The sequence below is a fragment of the Dreissena polymorpha genome, chromosome 9 (genome assembly GCF_020536995.1).
Source record: "Dreissena polymorpha isolate Duluth1 chromosome 9, UMN_Dpol_1.0, whole genome shotgun sequence".
NCBI classification, from domain to species: domain Eukaryota; kingdom Metazoa; phylum Mollusca; class Bivalvia; order Myida; family Dreissenidae; genus Dreissena; species Dreissena polymorpha.
The window spans coordinates 5,648,820-5,675,698 of record NC_068363.1 but is presented as its reverse complement, the minus strand read 5'-3'; the positions used below and the strand labels follow the sequence as shown (position 1 = coordinate 5,675,698).

Here is a 26,879-nt window from a genome sequence, read left to right as displayed (position 1 = left end):
TACATAATTAATGATTTCTCAACTTGTTTATGGTTCACATTTGATACAATCATTTTGATATTAAACATGATTTTACTGATAATCTCTTTGATCCATCCCATATAAGGTGAACAAACACAATAAATCATACCATGGTTTGATGAATGAAATGTATATAACCTTTCAATTGCACTATCAGCACTTGAGAAGTAACAGGATTTCTGCATCATTGTTCACAATAATGTTTAGGCAATAAAAATGTAAACTTCATATAATTTGTGGTATTTTAACATTAATCAATAAGACAAGAACCTATTAAAATGATGTATTCACTTTTAATATTTTCTGTTGATTTACTGCGTGTTTTACAATGAGTTTCCAGTGAGTAGAAATTGACCTCATAATTATATGATTTTATCATAGTTGTTATTTCCGCTATAAGATGAAAGCAATTATAACACACAATTACCGGTATGTGAAATCGGAATTAGGCATCAATCTTGGAATAACATGTGTGTTTTCTTCAAAAATGCTTCAAATGCAGTTTTACCATATATTAAAGAGTGTTTTTTTAAATCAACTTTGACCTAATTATCACTTATACAGATACCAGTATATATAATGGATTTATTTAAATGGCTTTTTCCACAAAACTGAATATTTATTTATGTTTTTTATTACCTAAATACATTGAAACCATGTCCATGCATGATGAACACAGTAAAAAATACTGTCAGTATGATTTTAACAAAGGTTTATGAAAATGTCAATGTTAAGTGCTTATTATACAAAACATATCAAAAATTGATTACATAAATACATTCAAAACTTGTATTATGCACAGTTTTTGTCTGAGTTTTTGTCATATTACAAATTCATATAAAAGATTGTCAATTCATTTTTCACATCACCACCATATGTTCAGAGTGTCTTTAACTGTGTTAATGATAGGCAAATAATCTATTAAGTAGCATACATAACTGCAAACAAACATGGGATGAAAATATTTACTCAGTTTGTATGTTCAAGTTGTAAACGAGGAAACTTTAGCATACTGACTAAAGACGCAACAAATATTAGGGTGAAATGTTCCTTGAATAAACAGTGCTATTGATCAATACAACTACAAAACTAACAAATTCATCTTAAAGCAGGCCAATAATTTAATAATCTTTCATGATATGATGTCACAAAAGTCAAGTGTCAGTGCCGAATACAAACATACAACTCTCCAAAATTTCCTGTGTATGACAAAGTCCTTTGAAATACCACCTTCCTGTTAATTGCTATTCATCTTTAGATATAGAAATAGTTCAGTCAATTATTCTTTTCTTATCTTGAAAAGCAAACAATTTAACAACCCAAATGCTGTTTGTGTTTAATATCAATAAAGCAGTATTCTTAAAAAAAAACTGTTCTTGCAACCTGTTTAAATTACAACATGGTAGTAAAGTTCTAGTGAAGCGAAAAAACTGTTATGTAATTTACAAAAGCCTAAAAGCTTACTAAAATGTAACTTGTTAAAATCCAGAATTTAGCTTACTTGTTAAAGCCTGAAGCTTACTGGTTAACCCTTTACCACTTAGATACGTATTTTGATGCACTTGTAGTCCCTCAGAAAGTTGAATTTAAGTGACCTTTCTTCATTTCCTACCCTTAGATACTGATGAGCAGAAAACAACATAAAACCTGAACAGACTGCGAGTTACTCGCAAGCTGTTCTGGTTTAATACTGGTTGCAAAAGCCATTTTCACTTTGCTTCTGAGTGGAAGAGGGTTAAGCTTGATAATCTAAAGATTTTCAGGTGCACTTGTAATAGCAACATGATCCTAGAGCGAGAAAAGTGTACAAGAACTTGTAATAGCAACATGATCCTAGAGCGAGAAAAGTGTACAAGAAATGGTAAAAAGCAAATTTAATTCAGCACAAAAAGCGCACTCGATCATGACAAACCATGTAAGAACAAAAATATCTTAACTTTTCTGCTTGAACTCTACAAATAAATAAGTTTTTTTCTGCGTATGACTGTCTTACCTAAATTGTTATATTTATTTACGTTTATCAACAATCAATACAATTTTGAAAAGATTTCCCACTAGTAGGCCCAAATGATGTCTTTTTGCAATTTATTAGTCAAAGTATAAAGTATTTTGCTACTTACAGGATAGTTACTGAATGTTGAGCCTGAAGGTATTGTATATAATTATAGAAATGTTGAGCAAAAACCAACAGTTACACACTCAACTATATTACCCAAAGTGTTTATATGTACAGGCTGTGTTCTTAAATTTAACAATTATGTTCAAATTGCATTATGTGCACATATAAGTAATATATTGACAAACAAACATTTTAAAATATTGTTGTTTCTAAATATTGTTTTGCATAAGCCACTATTACAGCACAAACATTAAATACTTTTAAAACCTTTACATTCCATTTTGCAAGATTGGAAGGCCAGTACGCGGAAAGCTTGTCTGACTATCTTCCCGGACTGTTGTTATAGGCTATTTGACATTTGCCCCTTTTCAATTAAAACCATGATCTGACTTTAATGTTCTTTGGAATAAAAAGTATCATAATTAGATACCCAATGAGATGTAAATATGTGATTTGAATGCTTCTAAATAGCATACGATATGTATCAATTGTGAATAACAAAGTAATGTTACAAACATAATATGACTGTTCAGCAGGGATGGAGCAACTGGGTGAAGTGGGCGATAAGATTGCCGCGGCTTCCCTTAAAACGCCTCAGATCAAAAGCACCGGCGCTTATCACTTCGCCCTAAAATCTGGCAATTATCCGCAGCGCTATCAAAGTAGCTTCTGTTTATTACCGAATACAGGCCGATGTCAATCAACTGACCGAATCGACGAAACTCCACCCCCTGGCGTAGTAAATTACCTATTGAAAATTGATAAGCAACCATTCACAGCGCTCGTCATACGGGTAGGAATCTCTCTTGATCAATCAGAGCGTGGGTTACAAACTCCATTTCGGCTAATGGAAAACATGACGACACCAGGTGAGACACTTTGTAAATTGATGTCAATTATCACATTCAGTGTCCCCAAAACAATGTGGATTAAAAGAATGCCGGTCTCTATGTATTAATCGGTATCTGTTCTTGGTAGACAGGTATGTATATTTTATGCACCACGCCTGTATTGTTCGTTTTTCAATTGGTAAAAACTTGCTTTTCTCGAGTAGTAGATGCCTTGAAATGATTCCGGTGTATTTTGATAGTGCTGACTGAGAAAGAACTAATAAATAAGTGCTTATAGAACTGCTTTTTCAAAACAAGTGGCACATGAGGGCCTAAATCGCTCTACTGTTATAAACACTGTGTAAGTTTAGAAAGATAAAGATGGAAACTGTGTACTTAATCGCGCAAACAAGGAGAATTTTCTCAAATTCAAGGGGAGATTATTGTGTACTTATTTCTCTGATACTGCTCATATTCAATAGGGTTCAAGTCCTCATTGATATTAAGATACTGTGCAAATTTGGAAATAATTGGATGAAAACTGAGGAATAAATTGCGTAAACAAGCGGGATTTCAAAATTTTCTCATATTCAAGGGGAAGTCATTCTGGACTTATTGGTTCTATATTGCTCTTTTTAAACAAGGGCTGTTTGTAAAACATGCCCCATATGAACTGTCAGTTGTAGTGGCAGCATTGTGTGAATACCTTCTTTGTCACTGTGACCTTGACCTTTGACCTAGTGACCTGAAAATCTTTAGGGGTCATCTGCCAGTCATGATCAATGTACCTATGAAGTTTCATGATCCTAGGCCTAAGCATTCTTGAGTTATCATCCAGAAACCATTTTACTGTTTCGAGTCACTGTGACCTTGACCTTTGACCCAGTGACTTGAAAATCAATAGGGTTTGAGTCCTCATTAATATTAAGACACTGAACAAGTTTGAAAAGAATCGGATGAAAACTGTGGACTTTATCGGACAAACAAGAAAAAGTAACCATTTTACTATTTCGAGTCACTGTGACCTTGACCTTTGACCTAGTGACCTGAAAATCAATAGGTGTCATCAGTCAGTCATGATCAATGTACAGTCCACTCTCGTTATCTCAAAGTCGGCGGGAACAAGAAAAAATATCGAGATAACGAGAGTTCGAGATATCCGATTAAGCGTTTTTAAAGAAATATGAGACGAAAATTTACCTTGTTTTTAACATCTAAATACCAGCTAAGAGGTCTAATTAAAGCCGTCACCGTGTGGAATAATACTCTCTACCTGATATATACGCGTTTTTACGAGGCACGATTATTTTTGCTATTTAAATGCTTAAAATGACGTTTTAAGTATAACATAATTGCATGAACACATGCAGTTATAATGTTTCTAAACTGTCGAGAAAACATCCGGTAATGTTGCTATTTAAAGTTATGATGCAATTGACGTCCAATCAAGACGAGGGTTTTCCATCTGATCATGCGTAAATCACGTTCCGGAATACTGAACTGTACATGCACATTTTGAAGTTTGAAATGCAAAGTTCAATCGATTATTAGTAAAAATATAACTCAATGCATTTTGGAATATTGTTTGTAAAAACAATTAGTATTTTGGCCTTTCGGCAGGCTGTGTATTAATTGCAGTTAATTGATGTTAAAGTGACAGTTAAAGTGACAGACCTTACTCAAGTGTTAATGGCTAACGACATTACACACGTGTGATTATTGATGCAATTAACGGATCAATTTCCTACCGCACAGTATCGGGAGCAGCCGGGCGAAGCGGAACGGTGAAGTATGAAAGAAAAAAATTCTCACCTTTTGCTGACACTGGAACAGTTATTCGCACTTCGAGATAAACCACAGTATATACATGTAAAATCGGGACTCGGGACAAAATTTTATATCGAGATATCGAATTATTCGACATAACGAAAATTGACATATGCAATGTTTATTTATATAGATAGAGAAGGAAAAAAGTTGGGACATTGAGCTTACTTCGACATATCGAGAATATCGAGATATCCGATGTCGAGATAACGAGAGTGGACTGTACCTATGAAGTTTCATGATCCAAAGCCTAAGCATTCTTGAGTTAACATCTGGAAACCATTTTACTATTTCGAGTCACTGTGACCTTGACCTTTGACCCAGTGACCTGAAAATCAATAGGGTTCGAGTCCTCATTAATATAAAGACACTGAACAAGTTTGAAAAGAATCTGATGAAAACTGTGGACTTAATCGGATAAACAAGAAAAAGTAACCATTTTACTATTTTGAGTCACTGTGACCTTGACCTTTGACCTAGTGACCTGAAAATCAATAGGGGTTATCAGCCATTCATGGTCAATGTACCTATGAAGTTTCATGATCCTAGGCCTAAGCATTCTTGAGTTAACATCTGGAAACCATTTTACTATTTCGAGTCACTGTGACCTTCACCTTTGACCCAGTGACCTGAAAATCAATAGGGTTCGAGTCCTCATTAATATAAAGACACTGAACAAGTTTGAAAAGAATGGATGAAAACTGTGGACTTTATCGGATAAACAAGAAAAAGTAACCATTTTACTATTTTGAGTCACTGTGACCTTGGCTTTTGACCTAGTGACCTGAAAATAAAAAAGGGGTCATCAGCCAGTCATGATCAATGTACCTATGAAGTTTCATGATCCTAGGCCTAAGCATTCTTGAGTTATCATCCGGAAACCATTTTACTATTTCGAGTCACTGTAACCTTGACCTTTGATCCAGTGACCTGAAAATCAATAGGATTCGAGTCCTCATTAATATAAAGACACTGAACAAGTTTGAAAAGAATCGGATGAAAACTGTGGACTTTATCAGATAAACAAGAAAAGTCTAACGCACGCACACATACAGACAGACAGACAGACACCATGCCATCCCATAAGCTCTTCTGCCTTTGGCAGTAGAGCTAAATATTTTCTTATGATTTGATGCATATACTTTTGTCAGTAATAAATTTATTAAAAGGAATGCTTTTATTACTTGAGTTCAAATACATTTACAGGTCATGGTTCACAATGGTCCATTCTAACATAGACTATATGCAAGCCCAAATACCGAAAAACCTCATCCCATCATTAAAAAATTGTTTGTTTGCTGTAACCCTACCCAAGATTGCAAAAGATCCACTTCTCCCTAAAACTGCCTCACTTCTCCCTCTCCAGAGCTTAGGGAGAAATGACTTCTCTCAAAAATTGGAGTATAGCTTGATCCTTGGACGAGGACACTTGGTATGATCTGATGAAGTATCATTCAAATCTAACTACAAAAGTGTTCATTTTGAATATGCATGTACATGTATTAATGGATATTTTCTATAAGTCTCATATGTATTAATGGATATTTTCTATAAGTCTTATATTGTGCAAATACCAACATATAGAACTGCATACAAGTGATTTGAAAATGTGATTTTTGCTACGTATTTATTTATAAACTTATAGACATGAATTAAAAAAAAAAAGTATACATATATATAAATATGCAACACACTTAATAACAAATTACATTTCAAGCCGTGGATAAAGGAATAAGACCTGAAAAAACACCAACATCAATCAAACCATTGTTTTCAATGTAATTATTTAAAAATATAAAAAAAATACGATACCTTTAATTTCAAACTCTTGATATACGCCGAATATCTTCATTAAAGATATTTCTTGTTATCTTGCTTTTTAAATTACTCACCACAAAAACTTCTAAAATATGATTTTCTTCTAAAAAAAGGCAATAACAAAGAAGTGAACTTAATAACGAATATCAACACAGTTAGGATCCCCGATAAAATATTTCTGCAGTTCATCCATTCAAATGACCAGTTTGCCGAAATATGCGGTGGACAAAAAGACGTATTTACCTTGCATCCAGACATTGCACCATTACAAACATTGGGCACTGTAACAACTATTTCTCCCATTTACCAGATAAAGCCCTGTTGACACTGATAAAGGTATCAAGTATGTGGAAAGTTCAACATTTGCTTATAATAATATCATAATATAATACCTTGCAACCATCTATTCAAAGGTTGTTGTCACACTAAAGGCTATCTAAATATAATTTGGTCAGTTTCTAAAGTAATTATTTGACAACATAAATATGTTAAACATGTGTCTAATAATCATGGCATATGTGTGTATTAATTTAGGCTTTTTCGCTACTTTGTAACACAACAATGCCTATTTTTTAAGACCTGCCACATCAAGCAATAACTTGACATTTTTTGCTATTGCATGTAATGTGAGAATGAAAACAAATGTTACCCCTTTTCTTTGGTCTTGTGTAACTAAAGCGCTGTAATTTGTGGATTTTAAACAAATGATAAATCACTTTAATGCTTTTCTGAAAAATCACTACTCATACATAATACACGCATGCACAGTGAATTAATTTAAATATTGCATAATTTACTATCGTAATAGAAAAAAAAAACAAGTCTTCATTTTGTCTCATATTATCCATCTCCATTCACATTCTATCAATGTCACAACAACAAAAATACATAAAAGTTTTAAACACATCCTTCAATTACCTAAGTTCAAACATAGGCCTAAACAATGAATCAAAGTGTTTCGATTGCAGATTCATTAAACAACTACGCAGTTCAGTTTACAAATTACCATAAAAAAAATATTTGTTTTACATTTGGAGATCTTTACATTATCATTATCATATACATAATTTCATTTTACACCATACTAATTGTATGGTATTACTGATTCTTCTTATTATTATTATGCTTTATTGCCAGTTCAAAGGAAAGAATGCAACGGGTGGTCTTCTGAAAGCCTCCAACTGCCTGTACAGCTTCCCCTGCAGACTCTGGTTGGTGGTCCCTACAGTCCTGGAGAATGTATTCAGCCATTATGTCAGCTTCTCTGCAGATGCACTTTGGAGATGGCACAAGGTCGGAACACTTAATACATATGAAGATTTAGTCTATTGTGCCCAGGACAGTGTTCACAGTCAGAAAATGATAGCCAGTTTTAGTCTGGACAGGTGATTGTAGCGTTCCCATGGATATTGAGTTTCGATAAGGAACTTGTCAATGGTTTCCTTTTTTGTCTGACTCTGCTCTCCTGATGTTCAATACTGTCTTACTGAATCTGTTCTCCTCTTGTTCTAGACTGACTCTATTCTCCTGTTGTTCTAGACTGCCTCTGTTCTCCTGTTGTTCAAGACTGCCTCTGTTCTCCTATTGTTCTAGACTACCTCTGTTCTCCTGTTGTTCTAGACTGCCTCTGTTATCCTGTTGTTCTAGACTGCTCCTATCTTCTGTTGTTCTAGACTGCCTCTGTTTTCCTGTTGTTCTAGACTGCCTCTGTTCTCCTGTTGTTCAAGACTGCCTCTGTTCTCCTGTTGTTCTAGACTGCCTCTGTTCTCCTGTTGTTCTAGACTGACTCTGTTCTCCTGTCATTTTAGACTGCCTCTGTTCTCCTGTTGTCCAAGACTGCCTCTGTTCTCCTGTTGTTCTAGACTGCCTCTGTTCTCCTATTGTTCTGAACTGCATATGTTCTCCTGTTGTTCTAGACTGCCTCTGTTCTCCTGTTGTTCAAGACTGCCTCTGTTCATCTGTTGTTCTAGACTGCTCTGTTCTTCTGTTGTTCAAGACTGCTATGTTCTCCTGTTGTTCTAGACTGCCTCTGTTCTCCTGCTGTTCAAGACTGCCTCTGTTCTCCTGCTGTTTTAGACTGCCTCTGGTCTCCTGCTGTTTTAGACTGCTCTGTTCTTCTGTTGTTCTAGACTGCCTCTGTTCTCCTGTTGTTCAAGACTGCCTCTGTTCTCCTGCTGTACAAGACTGCATCTGTTCTCCTGTTGTTCTAGACTGCCTCTGTTCTCCTGTTGTTCTAGACTGCCTCTGTTCTCCTGTTGTTCTAGACTGCCTCTGTTCTCATTTTGTTCTAGACTGCCTCTGTTCTCCTGTTGTTCTAGACTGCCTCTGTTTTCCTGTTGTTCTAGACTGCTTCTGTTCTCCTGTTGTTCTAAACTGCCTCTGTTTTCCTGTTGTTCTAGACTACCTCTGTTCTCCTGTTCTTCTAGACTGCCTCTGTTTTCTTGTTGTTCTAGACTGCCTCTGTTGTCCTGTTGTTCTAGACTGACTCTGTTCTCCTGCTGTTCAAGACTGCCTCTGTTTTCCTTTTGTTCTAGACTGCATCTGTTTTCCTGTTGTTCTAGACTGCCTTTGTTCTCCTGTTGTTCTAGACTGCCTCTGTTCTCCTTTTATTCTAGACTGCCTCTGTTCTCCTGTTGTTCTAGACTGCCTCTGTTCTCCTTATGTTCTAGACTGCCTCTGTTTTCCTGTTTTTCTAGACTGCCTCTGTTCTCCTGTTGCTCTAGACTGCATCTGTTCTCCTGTTGTTCTATACTGCCTCTGTTCTCCTGTTGTTCTAGACTGCCTCTGTTTTCCTGTTGTTCTAGACTGCCTCTTTTCTTCTGCTGATCAAGACTGCCTCTGTTTTCATGTTGTTCTAGACTGCCTATGTTTTCCTGATGTTTTAGACTGACTCTGTTCTCCTGCTGTTCAAGACTCCCTATGTTCTCATGTTGTTCTAGACTGCCTCTGTTTTCCTGTTGTTCTAGACTGCCTCTGTTCTCCTGCTGTTCAAGACTGCCTCTATTCTCCTGTTGTTCTAGACTGCCTCTGTTCTCCTGCTGTTCAAGATTGCCTCTGTTCTCCTGATGTTCAAGACTGCCTCTGTTCTTCTGTTGTTTTAGACTGCCTCTGTTCTTCTGTTGTTCAAGACTGCCTCTGTTCTCGTGTTGTTCTAGACTGCCTCTGTTCTCCTGTTGTTCTAGACTGCCTCTGTTCTTCTGTTGTTCTAGACTGCCTCTGTTTTCCTGTTGTTCTAGACTGCCTCTGTTCTCCTGCTGTTCAAGACTGCCTCTATTCTCCTGTTGTTCTAGACTGCCTCTGTTTTCCTGCTGTTCAAGACTGCCTCTGTTCTCCTGATGTTCAAGACTGCCTCTGTTCTCCTGTTGTTTTAGACTGCTCTGTTCTCCTTATGTTCAAAACTGCCTCTGTTCTCCTGTTGTTCTAGACTGCATCTGTTCTCCTGTTGTTCTAGACTGCATCTGTTCTCCTGTTGTTCTAGACTGCCTCTGTTGTCCTGTTGTTCTAGACTGCCTCTGTTTTCCTGTTGTTCTAGACTGCCTCTGTTCTCCTGTTGTTCTAGACTGACTCTGTTCTCCTGTTGTTCTTCTGCTCACAGCCTTGTCATACTGTCAGCTTTTGTAGTGCTGATGTGAGGCAAGGCAGTTTATTGGTTGTTGCTTCTTCCAAAACTGACCAAACATTTTTTAAGGAAGAGTCTGGGAGTCTTGGTCAACTTTGCTGATTGTGTTTGCAGCATGGATCAAAGCCTCCACCACAGCTCTGCAATTTGTGCAGTGGATGCCTGTTGATATTGCCTCTGCCATTTGCTCCAACTCCATCCCTCTTATCTGCCTCAAGGCCACAATTAGTGGTTCCTCAGAGTTAGTTTCTTAAAACATAGCATCTGGCTTTCTTACATCACTGTGCTTGCAAGGGAGGAATCACATAATTTATTAGGTGAATTCAAAACAAGAGGGCCAAGATGGCCCTAGTTCGCTCACCTGAGAGAAGTCGGTTCATTCAATCTTTACCAAATGTCAAACTTTACCTAGATATTGTCCAGACAAACATCCTGGTCAAGTTTCATCATTATTGAACCAAAACTCGGATGCAGTGTTTTTGTTTTTGAAAGATTTGACCTGGTTACCTATATTTTGAGTTAAACCCCCTAACCAAACATCAAACTTTGCTTACAAAAATAAATATTATGACTAAGATTCATAAAATCTGAAACAAAATTGTGACCTCTAGAGTGTTTACAAGGATTTTGTATAATATAATAAAAATTGGACAATCTAAGGGCAATAATTATGGCATTAATTATGTGATTTAGCTCATTATCAAACTTGACTGAGATCTTTCAGCAACTTTGATAAAGAATGCTTGAGAAATGTGAATGCTAGAGTGCTTACAAACCAAATGTTGACAGACGGAGGGCGGACAAAGACCAATCCTAAAACCTCACCAGAGCAATCAGGTGAGCTAAAAAGTGTGTTTCACCGATCTGAGCCATTTTCCAACTTGTCCGAGAAATCAATAAAACCAATGTATTGACTCAGTTTCTCGATGATTAGGCAAAAAATGTGACTTCTATAGTGTTCAATCACAAGGTTTCTCTCTAGTCACATAAGGAAAACTGCCCCATCCCCCCCTGGCGGCCATGTTTTTTTACCGATCGGGACCATTTGCGAACTCAACTCTCGTATAAAGGAAACAAATGTTCTGACCAAATTTCATGAAAATTGGGCCAAACATGTGACTTCTAGAGTCACTGGCGGCCATGTTTTTTCACCAAACTGGACCATTTTCAATCTCGTCCGAGATATCAATAAAACCAATGTTTTGAATAACTTTCATGATGATTGGGCAAAAATTGTGACTTCTAGAGTGTTTACAAGGTTTCTCTATAGCCGAATAAGGAAAACTACCCTGCCCACTGGCGGCCATGTTTTTCAACGGACCGGAACCACTTTTGAACTCAACCAACATATCATTAAGGCAAACATTTTGACCAAATTTCATGAAAATTGGGCTAAAAATGTGACTTCTAGAGTGCTCACTTGTTTTCACTATATACATATAGAGAAAAATGCCCCGCCCACTAGCGGCCATGTTTTTTCACCGATCTGGACCATTTTCGAACTCGTCCGAGATATCAATAAAACAAATGTTTTGACCAACTTTCATGATGATTGGGCAAAAATTTTGACTTCTATAGTGTTTACAAGGTTTTTCTATAGCCAAATAAGGAGAACTGCCTGCCCACTGGCGGCCATGTTTTTCAACGGACCGGAACCATTTAAGAACTCAACCAACATATCATAAAGGCAAACATTTTGACAAAGTTACATGAAGATTGGGCATGAAATGTGACTTCTACAGTGTTTACAAGGTTTTTCTTTTTTTTTATCTAGTTTTTGACCCAGCATGACCCAGTTTCGAACTTGATCGAGATATCATTGGGACAAATCTTCTGACCAAGTTTCATGAAGATCGGACAATAAATGTGGCCTCTGGAGTGTTTACGAACAAATGTGGACGGACAGACGGACGGACAACGGACAAAGACCGGTCACAAAAGCTCACCTGAGCAATCAGGTGAGCTAAAAAGTGAAACAACAGGATAAACATAAGTGTAATAACTTGAAAAAGACATAATATATGACCTAATTTTGTTACAAATAAAATTTACATTCAGTCCATGGTAATGAAATATGTTTCAACTATGGAAAACCGAAGGTAATAATAACCATACAAGCAGAGACAAAATGCCTTGTAGAAAAAAAGAAAACACTACCTGATGTAGAATGACAAAATACATGCCTCAAGTACCACAGCAGTCTGTGTGATTAAGTCTATTTCAATTAAGTTTCACATGACACAGGTAACCTGCCTCTAAATGAGGCTTGAATAATAGCAGGGATCATTTACATGCAGTCAATGATGTTTAAAGTCCTCTCATTTACATTGTGGTTTGCTAAGAGGGTATTATTTGTCAAAGACAATGCAGGGCTTCTACATATTGAGTGTCCATAGATCTTAATACCATGTTAATGATCATGATTCATCTTGTTCAGGGTAGTTTTTATTAAGTGGATGTAATCCACTTTATGTTACTCATTAATCATGTGATTACAGCCTCTTTGCAGACTGAGGTCTTTGTGTCAATTTTTTACAATGTTGGGCATTAATCCTATCATCACTTTCAATAATCATTTCAATAAACTAATTTCCTGTAAATTTTTAAGAGAGAATTGTGCCATTTAAATGATCAATCAACATCATTAAGAACAAAAACGTCTTAATCAAAAGTGTGCCTATAGTTAAACAAGAGGGCCAAGATGGCCCTAATTCGCTCACCTGAGTGGAGTCGGTTCATTCAATCTTTACCAAATGTCAAACTTGACCTAGATATTGTCCAGACAAACATCCTGGTCAAATTTCATCATTATTGAACCAAAACTCTGGCATATGGAGTGATTTTGTTTTTGTAAGATTTGACCTGGTGACCTATATTTTGAGTTGACCCCCCTTACCAAACATCCAACTTTGCTTACAAAAATAAATATTATGACCAAGATTCATAAAATCTTAAACAAAATTGTGACCTCTAGAGTGTTTACCAGGATTTTGTATAATATAATGAAAATTTGGACAATCTAAGGGCAATAATTATGGCATTAATTATGTGATATATATAAAACCAATCTTTTTACCAAGTTTCATGATGATTGGGCAAAAATGTGACTTCTAGAGTGTTCACAAGCTTTTTTTACTATATAAATATAAGAAAACTGCCCCCCCCCCCCCCGGCAGCCATGTTATTTAACTGACCAGAACCATTTTCAAACTCAACTCTCATATCAAAGAAACAAATGTACTGACCAAATTTCATGAAAATTGGGCCAAAAATGTGACTTCTAGAGTGTTCACATGTTTTTACAATATACATATAGAGAAAAATGCCCCGCCCACTGGCGGCTATGTTTTTTCACCGATCTGGATCATTTTCAAACTCGTCCGAGATATCAATAAAATTAATGTTTTGACCAACTTTCATGATGATTGGGCAAAAATTGTGACTTCTAGAGTGTTTACAAGGTTTCTCTATAGCCAAATAAGAAAAACTGCGCCCCCCCCCCCCCCCCCCCCCCCCCCCCCCCCCCTGGCAGCCATGTTATTCAACTGACCGGAACCATTTTCGTTTCCAACTCAACTCTCATATCAAGGAAACAAATGTTCTGACCAAATTTCATGAAAATTGGGCCAAAAATGTGACTTCTAGAGTGTTCATATGTTTTCACTATATACATATAGAGAAAAATGCCCCGCCCACTGGCGGCCATGTTTTTCCACCGATCTGGACCATTTTCGAACTCGTCCGAGATATCAATAAAACCATTGTTTATTATGTTTTAACCACCTTTCATGATGATTGGGCAAAAATTGTGACTTCTAGAGTGTTTACAAGTTTTCTCTATAGCCAAATAAGGAAAACTGCCTCCCCCCCCCCTGGCAGCCATGTTATTCAGCTGAACGGAACCATTTTCGAACTCAACTCTCATATCAAGGAAACAAATCTTCTGACCAAATTTCATGAAAATTGGGCCAAAAATGTGACTTCTAGAGTGTTCACATGTTTTTACAATATACATATAGAGAAAAATGCCCCGCCCACTGGCCGCTATGTTTTTTCACCGATCTTGACCATTTTTGAACTTGTCCGAGATATCAATAAAACAAATGTTTTGACCAACTTTCATGATGATTGGGCAAAAATTGTGACTTCTAGAGTGTTTACAAGGTTTCTCTATAGCCAAATAAGGAAAACTGCCCCGCCCACTGGCGACCATGTTTTTCAACGGACCGGAACCACTTTTGAACTCAACCAACATATCATTAAGACAAACATTTTGACAAAATTATATGAAGATTGGGCATGAAATGTGACTTCTACAGTGTTAACAAGTTTTTTCTTTTTTTTGACCTAGTTTTTGACCCGGCACGACTCAGTTTCGAACTCGACAGAGATATCATTGAGGCAAAGCTTCTGATCAAATTTCATTAAGATCTGACAATAAATGTGGCCTCTAGAGTGTTTACGAACAAATGTGGACGGACAGACGGACAGACGACGTACAAAGACTGGTCACAAAAGCTCACCTGAGCAATCAGGTGATCTAAAAAGAGAATGATTGTCCATGATTGTGTGACCAATCCCCTGCTAGTTTACATGCCACCTCCCTTTATACTCTACCCAGCAATCCTCAGGGCATTCCATGTCTCTCAGGTGGCCACCTGGTAACCAAGGCATCCCCTACCCCAAACACAGGATTACGCATAACAGTTGGTAATAACCTCTTCCATGATCCCAGCAGGTCATGGGTCAACATTCCTGTCTACCCAGCTACTACCCATCACCATAACTTGCTATCTTTTCCCCATTTAATATTGTCTACCAAATCAATTCTCAACAAGGTTTTAACTTGAATTGTAATAAGATTTTGAATATCCAGTATGGCATAGCCAGCCATATTTATTAATTTTTTGTCATCAATTTATCCTAAAAATATTGGTGGACATCTTTAAAAAAATTTAGTTCATTTGGTTGTCCATTGACTGCTTTTTATAGGTCTATACCAATAATTTGAGTCACTGGTAATGGCTAGGAATATTCCCAAGGTTATATATGACTTGGTGAAACTAAGTAGAGGGGCAATACAGTGTTAGATACAAAATACAACACAACTGGATGACGTAGCTGTAAAGGTGTATATCTTAGCTGATTAAGTCTTAAGTAACAAACAAATATTACAGTTATTGAAAAAAAGGTATAACTTTTATTATTTTTAGCGCACAACATTAAAAAACTATCATTTAAAAAATGCCTGCAAGTTTTACTGACTGTTACATGTTGACAAGTGTAATTATATAAATAGTGAACCCCACTTTAATTAATTACCAAGGAAGGTGGGGTTTAATTGTTTTGTTTTTTACTTCTTACAAAGATATCATAAGATTTAAATAATCATGAAAAGGTAACTTTCACCGAGCAAATAGTATAAGCAAATTAATTCAATTTGTGAGTAAAAGTCTCACCTCAAGGCGTGCCAAATCAAGGCTGTTCTAATGTGTTTCCTTCATTTCTGTCAAAATTATTTGTTAGTTCATTCAATCAAAAACGGGTTCATAATTTGAATTGTCCCGTTCACTTCTAAATTGATCCAGCCATTATAAACAGTAACAATTTTACCACCGCAATTACAATTCACAAACGTCAATGAAAATCAGGACTCACAATGGTCAACACAAAGGCTCATAATATCATGAAGTTTTTAAATGGGTAATTGTACTACCAATATCTAAAGCCATTAAATTTCACAAATGACCATGACAGTTTATCAAATCTGAATCTGCAATTTTACAAATAGGGCCCACCAAAGCTGGTGATACCTAGATCATAATGGGTGGTCTTTAAGGAGCCAATAAAAGCTAAAAACAAACAGACATGTGCATCTTATCATTCAGTGCACAAAGACAATACCTGGGCCCTGAACACCATTGTGCCATGACACCCTATCAAGGTAAATCAACAATCCTCACAGTCTGTCATGACAATCAGGTAACTGAAGAACACCATATGAAGTGATAAGGATATTTGATAACAAGGCTCCACCAATAAACTTGAAAATTTCACCATTTCAATTAAATAAACAAAACCACAGTAAATGTCAATGTAAAGACATTTAATACTGACCAGAGCATCCGGTATCATGAACATTCTCAATTATTGAGATTTGAGTTTTTGAGCTCAGCTCAGAAGATGAGATTTGAGTTTTTGAGCTCAGCTCAGAACATGAGATTTGAGTGTCCTCTCAGCTGAAGATTGAAAATGTTGGTCAGCGATGCGCTATCTAAAATTTCAGCTATAGGAGTATGCACATAGTCCTCCTCAAATTCATGTTTAACCCTTTGCATGCTGGGAAATTTGTCGTCTGCTAAAATGTCGTCTGCTGAATTTCTAAAATTAGCATTTCATCGATTTTTTTTCAAAGAATACTATCAGAATAGCAAACAGTTTGGATCCAGATGAGACGCCACGTTCTGTGGCGTCTCATCTGGATCCAAACTGTTTGCAAAGGCCTTCAAAATTCGTTTCCGCACTGAAAGAGTTATGTCAGACTCAATACTTACCAAAAACTTCTGTTAACACCAAATTAAGCTTGATGGTAAAACTCATCTCAAAAATTATAAAAAAGGTAATGCTGTGTCAGAACAAATTTCTGATACGAGACCCATGTCTAAGCTTTAAGCAACGTGTTCACAGACTTTGGCATGTTTTGAAATGTGTCATTAAATGCCTTACATTGATAAATTTGTATGTGAAAATCAGAACTAAATAGTTCTAGTATAAAACAAGAGAACAATTAAAGAAAGAAAAAAAGTAATCCCAACCTGCGCTCGAACCACTGACCCTTGGAGTCAAATTCTGGTGCTTAAACCACTCCTCCATTCGTTTTGATAAAGATTGAATTATATTTTATACTCAATATAAGCAATCCTCTTAGTGACACAAAATATAACGATAACAACAGAACTCTCAAAATTATTCAATTGTTTCGCGTTTGTAACGCTTTTTAATTATAAGGTTTTCAAATCGTCAAAAGATGCACATAATGGATATTTTAGAGCATGGTAAATGTTCACTATTATTGTTTCCTCACAAACTTCAGATTTTGAAGTACAATGAAAGATTCCAAATTGAAATTACATGAAGCACCGTTAAAGCCATTCCTTGAGGTATTAATTAATAAGAAGGAATACCTCCAAGCTTTAACTGTTAATAATCTTAAATACATTGGGGTGGTCTTCCACACCCTCAACGGTAAACTGTTTTCAAATAGGTGGCTGCCAAAGTAGAAAACAATCCTAAGTTTCAATATTTCAAGGTTAAAAACAAAGAATTTATGTTCTTACTGTTACAGTCTTTATGATGACTATGGTATATCTTTTTAATAATGAAATCAGGATTAAACTAAGTTGAAAGTAACCTTGTTTTATCAATATGGGTCACATTTGTAGTCATAAAACATATAAACTTGAGGATATAGTTGACATTAATTTTAAAGTAAATGTCATAACAGAGATAGAAAACATAAACTTTGAGATTAAAAATGAGCAACAAAAAAAAAGCAAATAAAGACATAAAAGCATTACACTTTTTAAATATGAAACTCTGAAAGGGACTTTATTTAATTTTGTTTTTTCATTTTTAAAGCCTAATTAAATACATTTAATTATATAACTACAATATTTTGAATAGTTTAAAATGAATATAATGACCAAATTTTTTAAATACAAACTTTGCCTACCCATGGATTTGAATCTGGGGCATCTTTGAGCAAAGTCTAGCATCCTACCACTGCAGCACCCAGGCTGTTGAAAAAGCTGGTATTTTAAACCATATCGTCTACTGAATGTAATAACTAGGGTAACTGACATTTTGTGAATTGTTCAGGAAAGCATATAAAGCAAAATACAGTAAGAGCACTTACGTTATTTTTTGCGCTCAAAATATTTCAGTGTTGAAATAATGGTAACTGCTCCTTTCTTAATTTTTTATTGTTTTAAAAAAGACATATCAATTTGGAGTTTTGTTTCGTTTTTCAACTGTTATTATAATACTTATCCGAAAATTTGAATACAGAAAAATGTTTATTATTTAAATAAAACATATTTTTGCTCCTCCTGAAAATTTAACAAAATGTCAGTTACGCTACTTTTTACATTCAGAAAATGACATGCGCTTGTTATGTCAATTTCGAAAATTTGATAAAAACATATTTTTACCAAAAAGGTTGACTTAATATTTTAACAGTTGATATATGTCACCTTAATAAACACGAAAATGGAAAAGAGTAGAAATGTATTAAAATGTCAGTTACATGACTTATTACATTCAGTAGGCGATATGTTACTAACAGAAGTTTTTGAAGCATTATTGATGTAAAGTGGGTAACACCCTTTTTTTGCCCATTTTAAGTGATTATTATCAATAAACAAACTGATATGTCTTTAGATAAGTCATACATTCATTCTATCATTACAATATAAAATGCAGATATTAGTTATACAATTAAATCCAATTATCATTAAACTTAAAATTGAGTGTAATTGATATCTATTTCCTCCTTCCTTGCATCAAAAGTCTGTATCTCTCTTATGGCTCACATCTTGCAGTCTTTGGCCTCAATCCCAAAGATATTACCACATAAAACATTGATGAAAGGAACCTTGCATCAGAATTACTTCATTTGAATGCACATCACATGGACTCATTATACCTATTTAATAAACACTTGATAGTTTTCCAATTTTAAGTTCATGAATAAAAAGGATGAATGTAATAACCTTAAACAACCCAAACAATTGCTTAAATAAGTAACTAATAAATAAATTCAACATAATTAAAGAATTCATATTCATTAATGTTGGTGGACATAATTCAAAATGTCTTCCATTGTTGTATTATATTAATTTTCACAAACATAGTTTAACTGATCTATTCACTGCTACATGTTACAAAGAAGCCAGTGAACATGAGTAAAAGTTTAACTGATCTATTCACTGCTACATGTTACAAAGAAGCCATGGGTGCTAGTGAACATGAGTAATGCTCTGGAAAAACAGTGCTTTAAGCAGTGCGTCAAGTGTCGCCATAAATAAGGCTGTGCATTTGCCACAGGCTGATCAGGGCCACATATAAGCCTGTGCAGTTGGCACAGGCTAATCACGGAAGTCACTTTCTGCTTGGACTGGATTTTGGTTAAGAAGAAACTGTCTTTTTGAAAACAAATCCATACAGCAGAAAGTGTTGTTCCTGATTAGCCTGTGCAGACTGCAGACTTTGGAACAACACTTTTAAGTTCATGCATTAGCTAGTATACTAGAGAGGGAAGGTAAACAGGCAAATTTGTTGAATTGATATCCCCCGCCAATATGCTTTTGGACACAAAAGTGTTATATTTGACACTCAAAAAAGCATTTTTTCAAGATACAAAGGGCCATAACTCCGTTATTAACAAATGGTGTACAATGCCATTTGGCATAAATCATTCTCTGATACATATATGTACTAATTCCAAGTTTCAATGAAATCGGCCAAAGCACTTCCAAGATATGGCTCCGGACACACCCAAAAAGCATTTGTTCAAGATACAATGGGCCATAACTCCGTTATCAACAGATGGTGTACAATGCCATTTGGCGTGCATCATTCTTTTATCCATATATATACTCATACCAAGTTTCAATGAAATCCGCCAAAGCACTTTCAAGATATGGCTCCGGACAGACAGAAAGACCGACGGAAAGAGGGAAGGACAGACGGACGGACAAAGCCAAAACAATATCCCTCCCCCTTTGGCGGGGGATAATAAACCCAAGACCAAGTAGCACAAGACATGTGTACCCATGTAGCCATGGGGAAAATAGAGTCGATATTCAAGATTAAAATTCTTATAAATAGAACAAATTTAAAATTTGGGGCAATATAACTTTTCTTTAGTGAATAATTAAACTTAACCTGATATTTTAATGGAAAACTTTGAATTTATAGTACTTATCAAGAATGGTAATCAAGCAAATAAACAAATGTTGATTTTGACCTAAATATATTCTCCAACATCTCATTCAAGACATATTGCATATTATCAGCATCAACACCAATTTTGTTAAAACAAGACGTTAGTCATGGTTTTCAAAAATTCTGGACACAAATACAAAAACCTGCAGAAAATTGTGTTATATTACTACAAAATTATATATCTCACCGATATTGTTGATTTTTAAAACATAATGTTAATCCTTCCAGACTGAAGAAACTCTCGAACAAGAAAAGTAAACAACAAATAAACAGTTTCACTTCAAAGATTAAATCGTAGTTTTTTGTCAGTAATCCTTCAGGTCATAGCCAAGTTGTCCCCAAAATAATCTGATTGCCTTTTGAAAAGCTCGTTACTTTCCATCAGCGACCTAAAAACTACATCTACCCATAAGCTGAATAGAAATTGATATTTATAGTTTACAAAATAACCTCATTTACTCAAGGTTTCTGGTGACAGTTTTACATTTCAGTAAACACTTCAGCGAATCTTACATCTTTCTACAATATGTGGTCTCAAAAAAGTATAAAACCTGTATATATATATAGTTTTTTAGCATGTTTTTGAAGGTTCAAGAAAATGGATCCAAGCATTCGAATATAATGAAATAGATCGCTTAAAAACACAGTTTTGGGACTTATTTCCCGCAATATTGCTGATGGGCAATAAATGTAGCATAACCCTTTGCATGCTGGGAAATTTGTCGTCTGCTAAAATGTCGTCTGCAGAATTTCTAAAATTAGCATTTTCTTCGATTTTTTTTCAAAGAATACTATCAGAATAGCAAACGGTTTTTTTCAATTCGACAAGTTGACCTAGGTTTTCATCCCACATGACCAAGTTTCAAACTTTATCAAGATATCAGAAAGACAAGTTTTCTGACAAAGTTTCAAATACATGCCATAATTTTTAAGACCAATTCCGGGACATTGAGTTAAATTGTCCGGGACTTTTGCCGATTTTCCGGGACATGTATAAAATGTAGCGATATTTATAGACATATGCATTTTTGGTACGTGTTTTTTTTTGTTTCGCATCGTTAATTGCAAAAGTTCGAAAGCCTATCCGAAATACACTTGACCTATTAACGTCAAATTAAACATTACTTCTTCCGTTACTAGATACAAGCCACGTGTTTTCAGTGTAAGCGTTCTAAACATAGATGGTGACGTCACTGCGTTATTGTTATTAAGACCGGTGTGTATCGCTTACTTGTTGATACGCTTTTATTAATTTATAACATTTATATTATAAAAAATACAACAAAACAGTACCCTTAGATCATCAACTCAAATCAATTCACAATACAACTTCTTTGTCGGTTAAACGTGCGAACATAAACTGCTTTTAATTTTTTACTCAGCGATGTTGGACTTCAGATGTGTGAACAACTATCCTTTGCCCTTACGCAGCGGGAAATAATGACGTAGTAGATTAAAGTCAATTAACAACCACATTAAACAATGCCGCCTTTTCGGTTTGACCGCGAACGTGAGACAATCGATATGATAACAGGACCCCTGTTAATTGATCGATTTTGACACGTAGCGTAGTCTGCCTATTCGGGTAGGCATTGTCATGGAGACTCTGCAGATATACACAGATTCGAGGTGCAGTTAAGCCTAAGATAAGGTACATGTATGTGTGGATTTTGTAAATTCCGGGACATTTGACAGATTTCCGGGACAGCGGGACAAGTTCTTCATTTCCGGGACGGTCCCGGACAATCCGGGACGTATGGCATGTATGAAGTTTCATAAAGGTTGGGCAATAAAAGTAACTTTTTTTAAAGTAATACCTATTGACCTAGTTTTGACCAAATGTTACCTAGTTTAGAACTCCGTTGAGATAATATTAGGAATTTATTATGCTGAAATTTAATGAAAATTTGGCTAAACAAAGTGTTCATAAGTTTTTTTTTTAAATTTGACCAATTACCTAGTTTTTCATCCAAAATTGACCCAGATTTGAATGAGCCTGAGACATCATTGGGACTCATGTTCTGGCCAAGTTACATGCCTGAGCCATCATTGGGACTCATGTTCTGGCCAAGTTACATTAATTGTTGGCAAAAATTCTGCCTCTATGGTGTTTCGAAAATCAAATAATTATCACAAAACATAGATGCACAATTGACATCAGACAAAAGACAATCACAAAGACTCATCTTGTTCTAAGATGAGTTAAACAGCAGAGGAAACAAAATGTTGTGTTTGTTGGTAACAATTTCTCTCTGCTTATGCAAAAGGAGTTTTACAAGTTCCAAGTATGTTTGGGGAATCTGTAAGTTAAGTTTATTATCATGCAGTATTAAATTACTATGCATTAATTGCAGTTACCCAGATGTCAACATTTTAAAGTATCTGAATATTTCTTAGTCCTTGCCTTTCTATTTCACAAAATCAACAAATAAAAATGCAGACTTAAAATCAACAAATTTAAAAGCAGACTATTTACCGGCTTTATTCCACAGTTTATAAATGTTTATAAAACTAGAGGACATGAAAACATGTCCATTAAATTAAGTGATACCACTGGATTAACTGACCTTTCTTAGTCCTTGCCTTTCTATTTCACAAAATCAACAAATAACAAGGGACAAAATTGTCACAAAACCAGGTTTTCATTGTGAAAAAAAATCTGATAAAGGGAGACAACTCAAACTGAACTTTTTAAATGAACAAACAAAATTAACACCCTTTGTAAGTTTGTTTTAAAATAAATCTATTTTTAGTCGTGGCGACCTTGACATTGGAGATATTGACGTGATTCTTTTGTGCAACACACCGTCCCATGATGGTGAACAAATGTGCCAAATGATTTTAAAATATCATAATGAATGACATAGTTATAGCCCAGACAAGCTCATTTATGGCTATTTTTTACCTTTGAACTCAAAGTGTGACCTTGACCTTGGAGATATCGACGTAATTATTTCGCGCGACACACCGTCCAATGATGGTGAACAAATGTGCCAAATGATTTTAAAATCTGACAATGAACGACATAGTTATGGCTCGGACAAGCTCATTTATGGCCATTTTTGACCTTTGAACTCAAAGTGTGACCTTGACCTTGGAGATATAGACGTAATTATTTCGCGCGACACACCGTCCCATGATGGTGAACAAATGTGCCAAATGATTTTAAAATCTGACAATGAACGACATAGTTATGGCCCGGACAAGCTTGTTCCGCCAGCCCGCCAGCCAGCCAGCCCGCCAGCCAGCCAGCCAGCCAGCCCGCCCGCATTCGCCAATCTAATAACCAGTTTTTTCCTTCGGAAAACCTGGTTAAAAATGCAGACTAAAAATCAACAAATTTAAAAGCAGACTATTTACCGGCTTTATTCCACAGTTTATAAATGTTTATAAAACTAGAGGACATGAAAACATGTCCATTAAATTAAGTGATACCACTGGATTAACTGACCTGGTAAGTCCATTGTAACCTTAATCATTTGATGGCGCTTTTTAGTTATTAAAAGTTCAATAACACTTTCAACATTTTACAAGTGTGTTAAAATTGTTTTCCTTTCTCTTTTGTTATCCTTAAGAAAAGTGCCTGAAGTAATATTGCCAAATTTAACACCAGACAAGATTTCAGTTGTCACTGTGCACAAAAGCTGGCGGTATGACCCTAATTCATTATTTTCTTAAAGGAAGGTTAAATGTATGTAATTACCAGTTTAAATATCTCTTTGGAAAACCTGCAGCGAAAATTCAGAGGGTGTCAGTAGTGATTATGGGTTCAGTATATGTTTCCCACTAAGGGGTCTTAGTTATCCATATTTAAATTACAAAGCAACATATATTACGCTGAAATGTAACTACATGGTAGTTGGTTTGACAATTTTTGATAAAAAAGAGTTTTGTGGATACATGCTTAATATTCGAATAGTTACTTAGGAACTTTTAATTACGAATTGCACAGATATATACAGTATTTCTAATTAGGTTTTATTGTTTTTAATGATATTGGGTATTTCCCTGAAATATAGAATGGTATTATAAAAGATATTCCCATTTTTTAAACATATAATTAACTGGGAATAATTAAATTGATGAAATTGCAAAGAAAAATACATTTTTCAATACATGCTAAAACAGAACTCACATCTACAACAATTCCTTCTTTCAATGACATTTTTGTAATTATAGTCAAGTAGGTATAACAAAAGAGTTTTTAGAGCATTACTCTCATAAACGTTTCCCACACGTTTTATAATTGCCAAAGGTGGTTCACTGAAAACCTCGCGCATCCTGTCCGATCTGTATAACACGTTTAAATGCCTGTTTACAATGCTGTGTACGTTGGGAAGATGACATGAAAACGTGACCTCTAGAAGAACCTTGTCATTTGACTTTTGTTTCTTTGATTTTTCCAGTAAATCTGTGCGCAACAGTGCATCTACCTTCTGCAACTGTCCTTCTACGAATTTCCCGCTATACCCGCGTTTTCTTAACTGCAACTTCAGGTCATTTCTATGCTTCTTGTAATTTTCTTCCTGTTCACATATTCTTCATATTCTCAATCCAGTTCCATATGCTAACGATCTTCTATTGCTAGGAGGGTGGCACGAGTTTTTACGTATGTAGTTTTGAATTGGACCTGATGACCTTAATTTTAATACCTACATTACCCAATTTTTAACCTAGCCAAGTTTTTACATTTTCTGCCCAAGCTTTATTCTTTATTTTGACCATATGATCTTGTTTTTGACCCCATATGACCCAGTTTCAAACTATGCTGAGAATTGTATTATTGGGAGTAAAGTTCCCACCAACTTTCATGAAGATTGGACAATAGTTGTACACTAAAAATTTCACAATTTTTTCTTTAATTTGAACTTGTGACTTCATTTCTTACCTCAGCACATGACCCAAATTATCACAGATATGTATTTATAGTGTTTATATCATGAGAACACATACATGTTCTGAAAAAGTTTCATGATGATTAATGAGCAATAAAGTGGTCTCTAGAATATTCACAATGTTCCTCTTTAACCCTTTGCATGCTGGGAAATTTATATCGTCTGCTAAAATGTCGTCTGCTGAATTTCTACAATAAGCATTTCTTTGATTTTTTTTTCAAAAAATACTTTCCGAATAGCAAACAGTTTGGATCCAGATGAGACGCCACGTTCTGTAGCGTGTCATCTGGATCCAAACTGTTTGCAAAGGCCTTCAAAATTTGGTTCCTGCACTGAAAGAGTTAACCCTTTCCCATTCAAAGTGAAAATGGCTATCCCCAAACAGCATAAAACCAGAACAGCCTGTGAGTAGATAGATAGATAGATAGATTTATTTCGATAATGAGCAACATATAGAGAATACTAGGTTAGCGTTGAATACAGAGACGTATATGTTGCGAGGCTTAGAACGCCGGAAGCGCGAGCCTTGGCGAGCGCTTTCGGTGTTCGAGCCGAGCAACATAAACTTCTCTGTATTCAACGCTAATCCTAGTATTCTATTTATCCCATTTGATTTTTTCAACGTGACATTTAACATAAATAGATCTAATAACCTTAACAATAATTTTAATTCAGTCATAAAAGCGCTTAAAATCTAACAAATGTAACTATGCGTAGTGATATACATGTATTTGTTCTGGTACACAAAATAGTCTTAAAAAAATTCACACACAAATTGTAAAACAAGTAAAAATATCACCATATGCCTACATTCAATTTTACACGGTATGCGAATTTTAACACATTACGACCGCGAAAAGAAGATTTTACTTTACTATAATTTATTTTATTTTCGAAAGAAAATGATCAAAATCCAATATTGCGGCGATTGCTCCTGACAAAATGCTGTCGATGTCAACATACATGTACACCATCGACGACCTAGTTTTGGCTACCATAACTTTAAATGTCGCTTTTTATGATTTTTGACTGGCGCGACTTTGTAAAGGTCTGTCAATACTAAATAAACTGTACGCTGAAGTTTCTTTAGCTATCGACGACCTTGACAATTTTGACGAGTAAACAGACAATTGCAGCGACTGACACTTTATTTGACAAAATATACAGGGCAATACGTTTTCCGACTTCGGACGACGAATTTAAGGACGCGCAGAACGTGTTTTTTATATAATGTTATGGGTATGCCGTGTGTGATCCGATGCATCAATGGCGCCCATGTTAAAATCATTTCCCCGAGAACAGGGAACGACAAAAGTACAAACAAAAATCAAAACACGTAAGAACTAGTATCTTACCTTTAATTATCTTTTAAAATCAATCTAATAATCCATTTAACTCAATAATTGACGATTTTGCATCTAGGGTCTTTAATAATTATTTTAGCATAGTTAAATAAAGACCCTTATGCAATTCTATCATTTTATTCAAATGAGTTTATGAACGCGATAAACTTTCTTCTACGTCATGTACTCTACATTACTGCTGTTCAAATGAACCGGAGCAGTTTATCTAATAATAGCCGCTGGTAAACTCGGTTGCATTTGCAGATTTCTGCATACAAACATAATTATGTTTAAACTTGCACGATGTTTTATTTATCTATGGTAAATGCCCTTATTGTACGAGAAAATAATTTAACATATAAATACACAAAGAATGGAAAACATTCCAGTACACAACAGATA

At 35.4% G+C, this 26,879-nt stretch overlaps 1 protein-coding gene across 8 annotated transcripts in view; it reads right to left on the bottom strand.

Annotated features, from left to right (window-relative positions):
* The window catches only part of LOC127845642 (pleckstrin homology domain-containing family G member 4B-like), a 152,455-nt gene that overhangs the window by 101,811 nt on the left and 23,765 nt on the right, over window positions 1-26,879 (bottom strand). Inside the window, exon 1 of one of the 8 annotated variants that reach the window (XM_052376665.1) lies at window positions 20,427-20,443. The exons of the other annotated variants lie outside the window; for them this stretch is intronic. The gene's annotated coding sequence lies outside the window, so the exon portion shown is untranslated. Of the gene's footprint in view, window positions 1-20,426; window positions 20,444-26,879 lie in introns of those variants that run through there. 8 annotated transcript variants of the gene reach the window in all.